At 43.8% G+C, this 15,024-nt stretch overlaps 1 long non-coding RNA gene across 1 annotated transcript; it reads left to right on the forward strand.

Annotated features, from left to right (window-relative positions):
* Nucleotides 1-1,187: 1,187 nt before the first annotated feature.
* Nucleotides 1,188-13,124, forward strand: LOC135915927 (uncharacterized). The gene is made up of 3 exons (XR_010568787.2): nt 1,188-1,740; nt 10,531-10,786; nt 12,371-13,124. It is a non-coding gene; the product is annotated as an uncharacterized lncRNA (long non-coding RNA).
* The last annotated feature ends 1,900 nt before the right edge of the window (nt 13,125-15,024 follow it).

Consider the following 15,024-nt stretch of genomic DNA (forward strand, 5'->3'; position numbering starts at 1 on the left):
AAGCTAGATGTCAACCACGGCCTGGTGTCCGGTGCCAGCAGTCCCGCAACGTCTCATCATTCTACCGTGGATGACGGTTTCATGGAGGAGGTCATGGCAATGGCCGACGACTTGTGCGACTAGAAATGAACGTTCTATCGACCGCCAATGACAGGACTCGAAAGTCATCGAATCTATATGCAAAAAAGAAGTGAGCGAGCAGACAGGACGCAATAGTAGAGAAGTGGACAACAAGAACGCCGACTATCAACTGAAGGGAACGCTGAGGCGAAAAACGAAAGAAGACACAAAACTCATCTGCGCATGCTCAGGAATGGTAACACCACGTGTCAGTCGGGTACACGTGTAGGTCTACGTGAGAGATAACTGTCAAGGCACTTAATCTCTTCCTTATTTAAAGTAATCGAAGGCTGACTCATGCACGCACCTCTACCATTATAGATATGCCATGCCTCTGCCATAAGACGCGTATCTTCATTCTTATGCCTGTACAATATCGCGCATTCACCTAACTCTGGCGTGCACTTACAATCTCGGCAACGTAGATAAAGATTAGAAGGCGATCCACCGGTCAACGACCTTTTATGCTCCGTTAGCCTCTGATGAATACACCGTCCTATTTGCCCTACGTAGAACTGGCCATAGCTAAGAGAAATTTTATAAACCACACCCATACGACAGTCAGTAAAACTGTTGTTCTTATTGTGCTTCACTGGACAAATATCTGTTCGTTTTTTTTTCCCTTTTACTCGCTCCTTTTTTCTCTGTACGGCAGCGCATATCTTACCTAGCTCATTGGGAGCAGTGAAAGCAACATAAACATCATATCTACTTGCAACTTTTTTAGGCCTGTGCGACACTGAATGAATATACGGAATAGCCGCTACTCTTTTTTTTTGCTATTGCTGCTTTCTGTAATCACGTCCGTCCCTCTCGAAACCGACTTCTTTACGCGCTCAGCCACAGTGGCCACTGCTACAATAGGATAACCTGCTTCTAATAGGCGCCGGACCTGCGCATTAAAACTGGCGCTCATGTTGCGCATGCAGGATCTGGTGAGGGAAGACTTAAGGCACGACATGGCAATTCCGTTTTTTACAACTTTGGAATGCTTAGATTGAAAGTTTAGCAACGACTTCGAAGACCTTGTGAAGACCTTGCGAAGACCTTGTGGGGCACGACACCACTTCCAGAATGGCAGGCTTACGTCCGTTGCCTTTTCAGATGACGCTCACCTGGGTCGTGTGTTCCGGACTGCTTGGTTCATGCCATGTTGCTGCAGAGGATCCGCTTACAGCACGGCCGCCATGGTTGCGCAGAACGCCAAGTTTGGACACAACCAGACAGCTCATCTGGCAACATGGATCCAGCACGACTACGGTGGACGCAACCGGCTGCCTTCATAAACGTCAGCTGGCAGCCGCCTCACTTGGGCACGACACCACTTCCAGAATGGCAGGCTTACGTCCGTTGCCTTTTCAGATGACGCTCACCTAGGTCGTGTGTTCCGGACTGCTTGGTTCATGCCATGTTGCTGCAGAGGATCCGCTTACAGCACGGCCGCCATGGTTGCGCAGAACGCCAAGTTTGGACACAACCAGACAGCTCATCTGGCAACATGGATCCAGCACGACTACGGTGGACGCAACCGGCTGCCTTCATAAACGTCAGCTGGCAGCCGCCTCACTTGGGCACGACACCACTTCCAGAATGGCAGGCTTACGTCCGTTGCCTTTTCAGGTTAGTTACCTGAAAGGTGCTGCTTGCGTGAAATCCAGTAATTATTGCTTGTTGGTGGTGTGGTGCCCACGAGACCTGAATGATCTGTTCAAACAGTTCTTGGCTCTTGCGTGTGAAATATGCTATGCCTTGTCTGCTATAACACTGATGCTGTCGGGATACGTTGAAACTAATCCTGGACCAATGAGTAAGGCTCAAGAAGAAGCTTTTGCTGCTGCACTAGAGGCTATTAGGAAATTAGAAGAAGCGCACTCACACTTGCTTTCTGAACTAACTAGTGTCAAAGCCAGTAATACGGCAGTTATAAGCAAGTTTCAAAAGCTAGAAAACGAGCAGGTAACACTACTCGCTGAACTAAAAATTTCGAAACAAAAACAGGAGGCCGCTGAAGGGGAAATCAAGCTGCTGAACGCCAAGATCGCCGCGCTGGTCGATACTCCCGCATCCGGAAATTCGGCTGTTACAACAGCAGGCGCTGATATCCTTCGCGGTGTGTCTGATCGATTGGCCACAATTTCTTCACGGTGCGATGACACTGAGAATAGAATGCGACGCTCAAACCTGCTCTTCTTTAACATAGCGGACAACGAAAAAGAGGACTGGGCTGCGTCGGAGCAGGAAATTGTCGATTTCTGTGCCGAAAAACTTGACTTAAGCCTATCAAGCACGCACTTCGAGAGGGTGCATAGATTAGGCAAGCACGCCGATAACAAAACGAGACCGATCATAGCAAAATTGACATTTTATAAGGATAAAGAACGCATCTTGTCAGCTGCACGAAAACTTAAGGGCTCCGGATTTTCGATACGAGAAGACTTCTCCCCAGCTACACGAGAAGCAAGAAGGAAACTGATCGAATTCGCGAAGGCAAAAAAAAAATGGCTGTGGCTTAGCTAAGGTTAAGCCCAGGATGCGAAGCATACTAGCCTTTATTTTAACGCGACAGCGTTAAGGAGCTCGTGTCGCAGAAAAGCCGGTGTCGTCGGCGTCGGCTCAGGCGTGCGGCGCTTGCTCAGGCGCACATTTCGTTGTCGCGCCGAACGCTGCGTTGCTCGACGCGCACCGCGTCCGATGCGGGGCGCGACGCCGCGAGGGACGGCGGGAGTTGGAGCGCCGGTTCTCCTCTGTCGTGACGTCACGGTGTCACGTGATTTCATGGTCACCGCCGCGCCTGAGGAGCTGGGTTGAGCCCTCGTAATATGCTTCGCATAAAAATACTTCAAGCTCAGCGTCGACAGAATGCGCATAGATGACACAACCTACGTGTACGACGGCGTCACTAGCACAGTAGTACAGCTGAGCAGATAGCTAAAGCATAGCACTCGAACCCATCACTGCCATCAGGCATCAGGACCTCGGATCATACCGTCACTATCAATATCATTTACTAATATTCGAAGCCTGGTGCGCAAGCTCGGTCAAGTCTGTTCTTTCATAGACGATACAGGTTCTGACATTATCATCTTCACGGAAACATGGCTGCATCCTGACATTTCAGACAATGAAATAAGTCCCATACATACCACGTATAATATTTACCGATGCGATCGCACTAATAAACGAGGTGGAGGCGTACTTATAGGCGTTAGGAAGACGGTAACATCTTATTTGATTCCGACACTAACCTAGAAATTGTCTGGGTTGCGTGCATGACTCGTTTTGAAAAGTTATTGTTAGGTTGCTGTTATCGTCCTCCTGACTCAAGTGTGTTGTTTGTTAGCGACCTGTGAAACAGCATAACTCACGCCATTAGGGCTTGTCCGGCTGAAAGTATTTTTCTTTTCGGCGACTTTAATCTTCCCTCCATAAACTGGAAGCAGTTGTCATCGCCCTGCCGCCTTTCCACAGACTTCATTGCCTTGACATTAGATTTCAACCTGTCACAAATCGTAAGTCAACCCACTCGTGATTCCAATATACTAGATCTAGTATTGACAACGGTCCCTAATACTGTTGAAAAAATAACATATTTAGATGGTTTCAGTGACCATAAATTAATGCAATGAAACCTTAAAGTACCGTCCCAATTTTCTGGTACCACAACTAAGATAATTCGTGACTATAACAGAGGAAACTACAGTGTTATTAACGCTGAACTTGAAACATTTCTTGTTAGTGTATTACTTCCTCGTTTCAGTAACCGAACAGTTCAAGATAACTGGGATTTGTTCAAAAACAAGCTAATAACACTGGTTAGTCAACATGTTCCGTTAATTAAAATAACAAATGATAAACGCAATCCATGGTTCACTAAGTCACTTAACCAACTGAGAAATAAAAAGAAACGATTGTACGCGTCCGCAAAATGCGCGTCCACTCCAATATCTTGGAAAAAATACACCGACTTCTTGAAAAGCTACTGCTCCAGAGTACGCGCTGCCCGAGATAAGTACTTTTCGCACGATTTGCCATCCCTGCTCACAACTAACACAAAAAAATTTTGGGAATTAGTGTGTCCGGAGCGACAGGACGGAAACATCATTTTGCATGATAACGACCACATTCCCATTCCAGATTATGACTGTCCAAGTGCGTTCAATTCATTCTTTTCATCAGTATACACCATACAAAACGACTCAAACTTGCCTGAGGTAGCTGATCTTGACTACCCTTTCTTACAGCCCATCGACATTACTGTCGACGGCATCGCATCCATTATAAATAATCTGAAAGTGTCCACATCAGCAGGCATTGACGACATAAACTCAAAAATACTAAAAAAACACGATATCAGTCTCGAGTAAAATATTATCTCATATATTCCGACAATCGCTATCGACAGGAATGCTTCCCCAAGACTGGAAAATCGCGAAGGTCATTCCCATCTTTAAATCTGGCAATAGAAATTCACCACTAAACTACAGACCCATTTCACTTACTTCTATCTGCTGTAAGATGCTAGAGCATATAATCACCTCCCATATTTACAATCATTTAGAGAATAATAACTTTTTCTTCACAAACCAGCATGGATTTAGAAAGGGTTTATCGTGCGACACGCAACTATTTGAGTTCACGACTGAATTACATTTTAATCTGGACAAAAACCTGCAAACGGACTGCATGTTTTTAGATTTTTCGAAAGCCTTTGATCGCGTAGCTCACTGCCGACTAATTTCTAAACTGTCTTCGTTGTCCTTAGATTCACTAACGCTATCTTGGATTCGGAACTTTCTTACCAATCGGCAGCAGTTCACCGTGGTTAATAATTTTTCCTCCTCGCTCTCGTACGTGTCTTCTGGTGTGCCACAGGGTAGTGTCCTCGGTCCACTTCTTTTCCTTATATATATTAACGACTTACCGAATAACATTTCTTCTCATGTGCGGATCTTTGCTGACGATTGTATAGTTTACCGAGAAATTACTAGTACTGATGACCACGTAAAAATTCAAAATGATCTTGACCTTATTAGCAGCTGGTGTAGGACCTGGCTAATGTCGCTTAATCCAGATAAATGTAAAATAATGTCTTTCACTCGCAAACATTTCCTTTCCAGCTTTCCATACTATATTAATAACAATCCTGTGTCTGTAGTTACTTCTTACAAATACCTAGGCGTAACCCTGACAACAAACCTTTCCTGGACTACACATATAAACAATATCTGCGGAAATGCCTCCCGATCCTTGGGATATTTACGCCGGTACCTCCGTAAGACGCCAACAAATATCCGCAAATTAGCCTACCTTACATTTGTTCGCCCTAAACTTGAATTTGCTTCTTCAGTATGGTCCCCTCATTACATTTATTTAACCACTATGCTAGAATCAGTTCAGAATAGAGCCGCTAGATTTATTTCACAAAATTACAACTGGAGCGAAAGTATAACGCAAATTAAAAACAATCTATCAATTCCTTCTTTGACCACTCGTCGTGATGTAGCACTTATATTGCTTTTTCACAAGTACGTTCACGGACCGAGGCCATCACCAATAGCTCTTCAAGTTTCTCCTTTCACCTCACGCAGATTGCATAATCATCTTTCTTTCACGCGCATCTACGGCAAAACAGACGCTTTTAACTCATCTGCGCTTCCACGTGTCATCCGCTTGTGGAACGACCTTCCCGATATCCTGGTAGCTGAAGCTAACAAAGAAAAATTCCGTCACGACATAAACATTCATTTCTTACTTTACAAAAAAAAAACTTGTCTGTTTTGCTTCTTGTATGTTTTTTTTTCTTGTTATTTAGAATTATGTACTTGGTGTAAACTTGACTCTTCGTTGTGTTTGTAATAACAAAGCATTGTATAACCGTATAATTTTGTATAATTGTTTGCTGCTCTTTATACTGTGTCAATTTTCCCCCCCTTACCCAATGCCCATTCTTCGGGCCTGTAAGGTATCTTGAATAAATAAATAAATAAATACTGCCAACAAACATGATTTTTTTCGAAGATCAAGGCAATGTCAAGAAACTGAATTACGCGTCGCTGGGGAAATTCTTTGGTAAACTTTAATCCTCCCCCATAAAGTTTAAATTGCTCACTTACTGAGGTGGCAGCGGAATCGAATTCTTCTCTGTTGCAGAAAATCAGGTAATCGTCAACTTAACGAGATATCTCGATAACGCTATTACCTAAGGCTTTCTCTAAGCAGTTGTCAACCTTACTCAGGTAAATACTCCTCAATATAGGGGCAACTTATTCGGCCAAGACCCATAAACAAGAAATTCCTTTTCGTGCTATGGTGTCAGAGAAAGGGACGTGGCATGTTTGTGTCGCTTGTTACCTACAGAACTGCTTAGCTTCACTAGTTTTTTCAGACCCCTTTTGCTTACGTAATTCTCAAGCACTAGTTCAGTATTTCACAGAAGAAAATCCTGGTGATTGTACAGCTTTTAGTATGAATATCGAAGAACTGTTTTATTCTTTGCCGCATGATAGGTTGCTAAATTCCATAAATGAGAGCATTAAATAACAAGTGCAAGAGTCGGCTTTTATTGACAGATGCGGTGTTTCCACGGGAGAGCTTCTAGAAATTATTTCAATGTACTTGAAGTCAACGCTCAATGGGTGGAGAGATGGAGTTTTCAGCAGAAATCAGGAATTTGCATTGGCTCAGAGGTTGCCCCTATTCTCAGCAATATTTACCTGAGTGAGGTTGACAACTGCTTAGGAAAGCCTTAGGGGATAACGTTATCAAGATATTTCGTTAGGTTGACGATTACCTGATTTTCTGCAATAGGGAAGAATTCGATTCCGCTGCCATCTCAGTTAGTGAGGAATTTAAACTTTATGGGGGAGGATTAAAGTTTACCAGGGAATTTCCTCAGTGACGTGTAATTCAGTTTCTTGACATTTCCTTGATCTTCGATCAAAATCATGTTTGTTGGCAGTACTCCCAACGGTCTTCACAGCCATTGCTAAACTTTAAATCCAAGCATTTCAAAGTAGTAAAAAACGGAATTTCCATGTCGTGCGGGAAGACTTAAGAAGCCTTAAGTCTTCCCTCACCAGATCCTGCATGCACAAAATGAGCGTCAGTTTTAATGCGCAGGTCCGGCGCCTATTTAGAAGCAGGTTATCCTGTTGTAGCAGTGGCCACTGCGGCTGAGCGCGTAAAGAAGTCGGTTTCGAGAGGGACGGACGTGAGTACAGAAAGCAGCAATAGCAAAAAAAAAGAGTAGGGGCTATTCTGTATATTCATTCAGTGTCGCACAGGCTTACAAAGTTGCAAGTAGATATGATGTTTATGTTGCTTTCACTGCTCCCAATGAGCTAGGTAAGATATGCGCTGCCGTACAGAGAGAAAAGGAGCGAGTAAAAGGAAAAAAAAAACGAACAGATATTTGTCCAGTGAAGCACAATAAGACCAACAGTTTTACTGACTGTCGTATGGGTGTGGTTTATAAAATTTCTCTTAGCTGTGGCCAGTTCTACGTAGGGCAAACAGGACGGTGTATTCATCAGAGGCTAACGGAGCATAAAAGGTCGTTGACCGGTGCATCGCCTTCTAATCTTTATCTACGTTGCCGAGATTGTAAGTGCACGCCAGAGTTAGGTGAATGCGCGATATTGTACAGGCATAAGAATGAAGATACGCGTCTTATGGTAGAGGCATGGCATATCTAGAATGTGGAGGTGCGTGCGTGAGTCAGCCTTCCATTACCTTAAATAAAGAAGAGATTAGGTGCCTTAACAGTTATCTCTCACGTAGACCGGCACGTGTACCCAAGTGACACGTGGTGTTACCATTCCTGAGCATGCACCGATGAGTTTTGTGTCTTTTTTTGTCTCAGTTGATAGTCGGCGTTCGTGTTGTCCGCTTCTCAACTCTTGTGTCCTGTGTGCACGCCTCACTTCTTTTTTCCATAATGAATCCTTACCAACTAGCTCAGCTTTCTGTCGTTCTAAGCAGTCATCGAATGTTGCACATGTCGCCAGAGCGCGAGAGTGAAAATGGTCATATGACCGTTTGCTTTATTCATTGTTTCATTTGTAGGAGAATGTGTTCTTTAGGGACCAATAACTTCATGCTTATCTTCACCTCACATTGTGTGATATGTAATCTGTTTCTTCATTTTAGCATTTTCTGGTATGCGGGACTTACTCGTTTTTAAGTGGTATACTAATTGCTGCCTTTACCCAAGAAACACACATCGTGTAGTAGTAAATCCAAATTTGTGCATATGTGAGTTTTAAAGCAAAGCTTTCGTAGACTTTTTTTTTTAATTTCCCACTGCGGTTGCTGCTGCTGCGGCTGCTATGGTTGGGGAATGTTTCACAGCGTGCATATACAAGGAAGAATCGCGGACGAAGAGACACGAGGAACTTGTTTGGACCATACCGCGTCGAATGGGCACAATGCCCTCTGGATCTACCGGGTCGTCACCACATTAGCCTCTTCACAGCTGCAGAGTGATGAAAGAAGGCAGAGAATGGGTTGAACCGACGCAGTCGCGAAACGAGTGAATAAAAGCGTTGCAAATTTTTGCTCGCAGTTCCCATACAAATACCAGGGGGGGGGGGGGTAAGGAAAAGACGTGAGACAGCAAGGAAATGCTCGATAAACGTAAGTTCGAGGTATGGTACGGTGCGTTTCTGGTATTTAGTAAAGACGAAGCCATTCCCACATGTCTAACCGACAACTTCTGCTTCTGTTGTCTAGCGGACAACAGAAGCAGAGCCACGTTAAATAAATGCACCGCAGGGTCGAGGCGGCACAACGCAAGTGGACGCACGTAAATCAAAACTTTTGTGCCTGCCGCGATACCTGTACGTTTGTGGCATTGTTCGAGGTCGCGGTATTTATGGAGGCCGAATCATTGTGAGTGGGGAAATAGAAAACGCTCCCGCGCTTTGATTTAGGGACACGTTCAAGAACGCCATGGTGCCAAAATCATCCGTAGTGTGGCACCATGGCCTGCTTCATAATCAGATTGCGGTTTTGGCAGGCGAAGCCCCATAGTCAAATTCAGGTTTAAGGCTTCTGCCACGATGTGATGTGCCATGTGAGACAAGAACAATGTTCAACGCTCTCAGAGGTCATGAAATATGGCGCTCAAGAACACCTCAAGCGAACACCTCTCCCTTTGTGTTTAGTGTACTAGGCATACAAACAGCAGTGCTGCTTAGAAGGTAAATATTAACATCAACACACCATTCTCGTGTTAAGAACAGCTTGAAAAATTTATCATTCGCCCTTACCATCACCACTAAATATCGTCAAATAATACAAACAGCAAAGAAAGCTACGCTTACATCGACTCCCACAGTGCGTGGGATCTGTAAAAATTTTTTTTTCGCGGTTCACAACATGAGCACCTCGTCAACACTCAATAGAATCAGTGCTGTATTACAGCAATATGCAACGGAGCTTTTTTTTCTAGACAGGCGACGGAAAATTAGATGTTTAAACAATTCGTGCAATTAGACATGACTTCCAGCTTTCACAGTACCTTAAGTGTCTTGCGAAAGCAGGCACATAACCTCTATTTTGCGTATGAGAATATAGACGATCCGTTCTAGTTGATGGTATTCTGTAAGTATAGAAGGTGTTTCTGATTCCGCGATCACAGTTGCTGTAGCAGTTCACAGTTACGCAGGTAGCAGGATGCAGAGAGAGGAGGATGAAAAGCATTTTTACCAATTACCTACGCTCAACTCAGGCTCACCTTTCTCCCTTTCGACGTCACTCCTGATGGCATATGATATCAAACACTAGAGTTTCCTCACGATTTAAGCTTTCGTATTGAGGCACTCTTAGGCTACGATAAGGCATTCATTGACGATAAGTTCCACTAGCCATTTACGCAGTTTCATCTAGAAAAATTATTTGCAGGCTACTTTTGGACTATATTATGACTAATGACAAACCATGCGATAAAAAAAAGAAGTAGGTTTCAACAACAGCAAGGCTCTGACGTCGGATGAACGACAGAACAAAAAAGGGTTACACAGGACCGTTCGTTTTTAATGCGGATCGCTTTATAGGAAGCTTACGGGACGTACTGCGGTGTCATTTTAAATGTTTGGTCCACATGAATAAATGTTCAATACTTGAATAATGGCAATATAATAATTTTAACATTTATTAAAATTACTAATTCAGGATTTTTAAGATGTAAACAAAGCCTAAATAAATTAGGATACCCAGACGGGTTTGTGGACAGTAATAATTGGTAGGCCGACTTAGGACTGCGAAATTAGCCATTGTGAATTACAGATGCAGATAGGGTTCATTCAAGGTCAGTCACATGACAACAGACTTTTTTTGCGGGACCTAAGAGTACTCTAGGTGGGAAGGAGAAATCACCCGCTATATAGTCTGATGCTTCGCACATTTTAGGCGCCGGAAGTGCTGCCAGCGTCCAGCTGGTGCCACCTGGCACGGAGGCGCTCGCGAATGGGTGCAGCTATTGACCAATAGGAGAGGAGGTCACCAGCGACCTTGATCTACACGGACGCCACTCTTCACAGGTGCTTCTGGTTCCGGACTTCAAGCATGGATCGACAGTCAAGAGTTGCCGCGCATCCTCCACACGCAGACGCCGTCGTAGTGCAACAAAGAGGAGGCATTTCTACCAGCTATGCCACCGGAAGAAGTAATACATTTACCTTGCCAAGCGATAATTCTCCTTCACGATGTATGGACCATTATGTTTTTGAGAAGCCAGTTCCGAAAGGCTTCATTAACCAATGGTGTTGTGAATTTCTTGGTAAAGAGGTGATTTTTGGAGTGTTCTAGCAGAATAATGTGAGTGATGACCCTGAAAGGGTTTCCTGATAATTTATATGTTTTGTGTCGCTCTGAAAATAGTTAACACCGCAAGCTTGTCATAACATGGAGGATATATGTATTCTTGTTTAGGAAGCTTTCAACTGTAAAAAATATTTCGTAAGGGTTTATCACTACCAGAGACTGCAGCAAATGAAACAGGATGAGGATACGGTTAGCTTTTAGTGACAGTGTAGAAACAGACCGTGGCAATTCACGTCGTGTCACAAAACGAACCGTTCATTAAGCGAACCTGTGCCCACAAAAACAAGGTACACTCCGGCAGAACTACAGGGAGAGGACATAAATTGATCTTCGAGATCTGATTAGTGGGTCAAGCAAAGTGTGAGACTAGGCTAGATGGCATTCGATCTTGATATAACCAGGGTGAACGCAGACAAAGTACAAAAAAAGCGGCGATAAAAAGAAGAGCTCACATCCAAATGGCGATGTTTTAGCGTGCTTTTACACTGGTTATGTAAAACACGGGTCAATTGCGTCGGCTTTTTATGCATTAATCATCGAAGATTCCAGTCTAATTAATGGTGCTTGCGTGCATTGTAAAATATACACCACTATTCGCGTCGCGCATATGTAGTCTGATCACAGACAGTTCAGCGAAAACAGTCGAGGATCTGCGTAAATTATGTGTCACCTATGTGAGCCTTCCACTTGAAGAGATACATACAAAACATCCATTAGCTCGCGCGCAGTAGTATCCTGGCTTTTGCCCAAGATATTTATTTTTCGGAAATGTGGAACTTCCATGCAAGCTTCACAATGCGAAAGAAATTGCGTTTTCTCTTTATTTTTAATCGGAAGTTCTTGTTTTATTTAGTAAAGCAATAAAGGGGGCTAGTTGGTGAACGTTCATGGTTATATTGCACTCAGTTTTACAAAGACAATATTAAGAAAGGACAGCGAGAAATATGGGAGGCGCTTGCTATAGCAAAAGAAAAAGGAACGTGCGTAAGCACTCCGTCCATCGCGCTTATCAAAGCTGAGGTTGAGTTTGCCAGGGCGAACGGGTGCCAGTGAACCATGTATGCCTGACCCGAACCATGATCACATTCCGTGATCTTGTCATATCTTTTACACCACCACCCCCCCCCCCCCCCCCCTCGCGCCATATCTCCTTGTATATAAGCGCGTTTTTTTAACATTATTAAACAGTTGGTAGTTTGCGCTACGTCCGTCCACGTGCTGTCCTTTCTTAATATTGTCTTTGTAAAACTGAGTGCAATATAACCATGATCTTGTTTTATTGCACGATCGTTACCACAACGTCCGGTTTGCCCAGCATTCGACTTCCCACAAGATTGCGGAATGTCCTAGACAACGCCAGCCGCGCATGTTACATATCCCGGAACGTGGTTACTGCCGCAACCTCCGGCTTTTTTATTCTTTTCAGAAGAGGTTCCTGGCCAAAGCCCAGCCAGCTTGCACGGGGCGGAAACACTATCGGCACATTGTGCCTGGTTGCTACCTTTTTAAGGTTTTGGTTTAGGTGATGCATATAGGGCAACACTTCTGGATGACTCCTATTAACCGCGCAGCATTCACCCGGGAACGGGCTGCTTTTGTTTTACGAAGAAGAACCTCTGCAATCGCCGCCACGACCGCGGAAGCTTTCACTGCATTAAGAAGTCACCTGATAAATAAAACTACTCTACTATACATGTGGGCACAATTTTCCGAGAGCAGATTCCACCAAACTTTAGCGATTCCGCTCTTAACTAACCTTAGACAGCGCAGAATCATATGGCAACGGAGACTTTGGTGCTACACACCCAAGATACGTCTTCACCTAGAAACAAGCATAAATATAAAAAAACTGCTGTGAGGCCTGAGACGGTCTCTCGTGGTTGAAGGACAAGCTCTTACCACGTTGCCGATACGCGCAAAGCATCAAAATAACAGACTTGTCTTAACCCGCGTGGAACTCCTATAAAAGGTTACAAAAAGAAACATCTACTTGCCTATAAACGTCGAGAAGAATACTCTTGTCTAGAAGACTATTCAAACAATGGTCAACGTCCGCTAAGATCTTGCAAAGAACTTGCGCAACGGAAGGGCCAATGCAAATGCCATGTCACCGGCCTTGTGTACAGAACCCTTGTTCTCAATTCCAGACCCTCCTCGTTTACTCCTGCACCTTCGCTCCTGGCCGCACCCACCCGCCTTACCCCATCTCTATTTTCGAAGAACCCTACCTATGTGGCCTTGAAATGGTCAAATCCACTTGTAGAAACATTGGCTCTCACTTTCATCTTGTTCTCGATTTGCTCATCGTCTTGAATTTTAATCTCCCGCTTTCCCCCTGTTTTACATGGTAAGCACTAATTACTTACGCGTCCTATGGAAGGATTGTGAAATACAAAAAAAAAAGATAGGGTCAACAAAATGTTTACGCTAAAGAAGAGAATGTTTATTTACCAGGTGGCATAAAGGATGAAGCGTTGATAATATCTCTCTATTCTGTACCTTTTTCTTGGTCATTAACTATTTAGTCCTACCTCATTTGCATCGCTTGTTACGCGCAATTACATCGCCCGTGTATCCAATTGATCCAGCGCTTCGTTCACGGTTTCGTTTTTCTACCGAGAGGTGATCATCACGGAATTAAATTTTAATTTAATTTAATTTTTTTTCTTTTTTTCGACCGAGAGGTGAGCTGATCACAGAAATAGTGCAGCCAGTGGGTCTGTGACGATAAGTTTCGTATATATTGGCGCTAACTATGCCCGTACTCCTAGTTCTGAACACTTTGGCATGTATTCTCGCTTCTGGTGGGCACCACCAAAGCTACCTTCCGGGCAGCATTGACTCGGGAGAGCCCTGGGACGCTATAACGTAATGCAATTGATCAATCAGTAAAGTATTCAGTCTTCCTTAATTGGTCCAAACATTTTCAGGCCACCCACCACTTCGCCCGTCTTTGACGCTATGTCACGGAAACAGCAAAAACGCGAAATCTGATATGATGTGTACACTGATTATACATGGTTAGCGCGAACGAAATAAAAAAATAAATATTTATTTATTTTTCGACTCCTTTTTCGTAGTAGTACTCTGCCATTGATCAAACTTTTTCGGGTGGCGCCCACTTCGCCTATATATCACGCGATGTCGCAAAACTGCGAAAACTCACCGTGTCACGGTGATGGGTATGCGTTAAAGACACATTAATATGCTGAAGATAACTGATTGATGAAGAAAATCTGCTCAGTCTGGGCAATGCTATTGGCTCTGAAAGAAAAAAAAAGCTCCTACAAAGGTTGAGCAAATTTGACTGGGCTTTTCAAGCAAGGCTGCAAGTTATCCCCCGATGCTTGCATTGGGGGCTACGTAAGTATGACGTCAGAAGATTGGCATAAAAATAGATTCTAATAGTTTTACGTTATAGGGTCCCTGTTTAGCACATGTGAAGTGGCTGTGTGTCCTTAAAGCATGCCGTGCAGTGGCTTTGCCTCGCCAAACCTATATCTACGGCGGTGCATCCTTTACAGGGATTTAGTGCAATTTGGACAATTTATTTTTATTTTATTGCCGCTAATTACACCCGTACCTGTGATTCTCCAGATCCTGCTACTCATTTTTGTTTTTTTTGTCTTGTCCATGTTCTGATAACTTTTTCTAATAGCCCCTACATTTTGATACCTCTTTCGCCTTGCTAGCGCGAAAGCGCCGTGATCTTTTTTCTTGAGCTGGCTACAGTTAGATGCATAAAAAGAGAGTCGGGATATATGCGAGCTTCTGCACGGTGATTCTAGTGCTCTGAAATGTGCTGCGTATGGACGAACAATGTAGTTTGCCTCAACAGAGAAATAAATGCTCACGTGCGTAGTACGAAGATGGTCTCTATGGAAAAAAAAAACGTTCTAGAACGTTCGAGAACTTCACCGTTGGAAGGTTCGCCCTAATCTGAATCAACACACCAGCACGATGCATCATCTTTACGGACTCAAGAAACAGTGCTAAAGATGACGTGCGATATGAACAGACTCTGTTTCCCGGGAATCATTAGATTTTCAGTTTATTCATCAGTTTTTATTCATACCAAAC

The sequence above is a fragment of the Dermacentor albipictus genome, chromosome 2 (genome assembly GCF_038994185.2).
Source record: "Dermacentor albipictus isolate Rhodes 1998 colony chromosome 2, USDA_Dalb.pri_finalv2, whole genome shotgun sequence".
Taxonomy (NCBI): Eukaryota; Metazoa; Arthropoda; class Arachnida; order Ixodida; family Ixodidae; genus Dermacentor; species Dermacentor albipictus.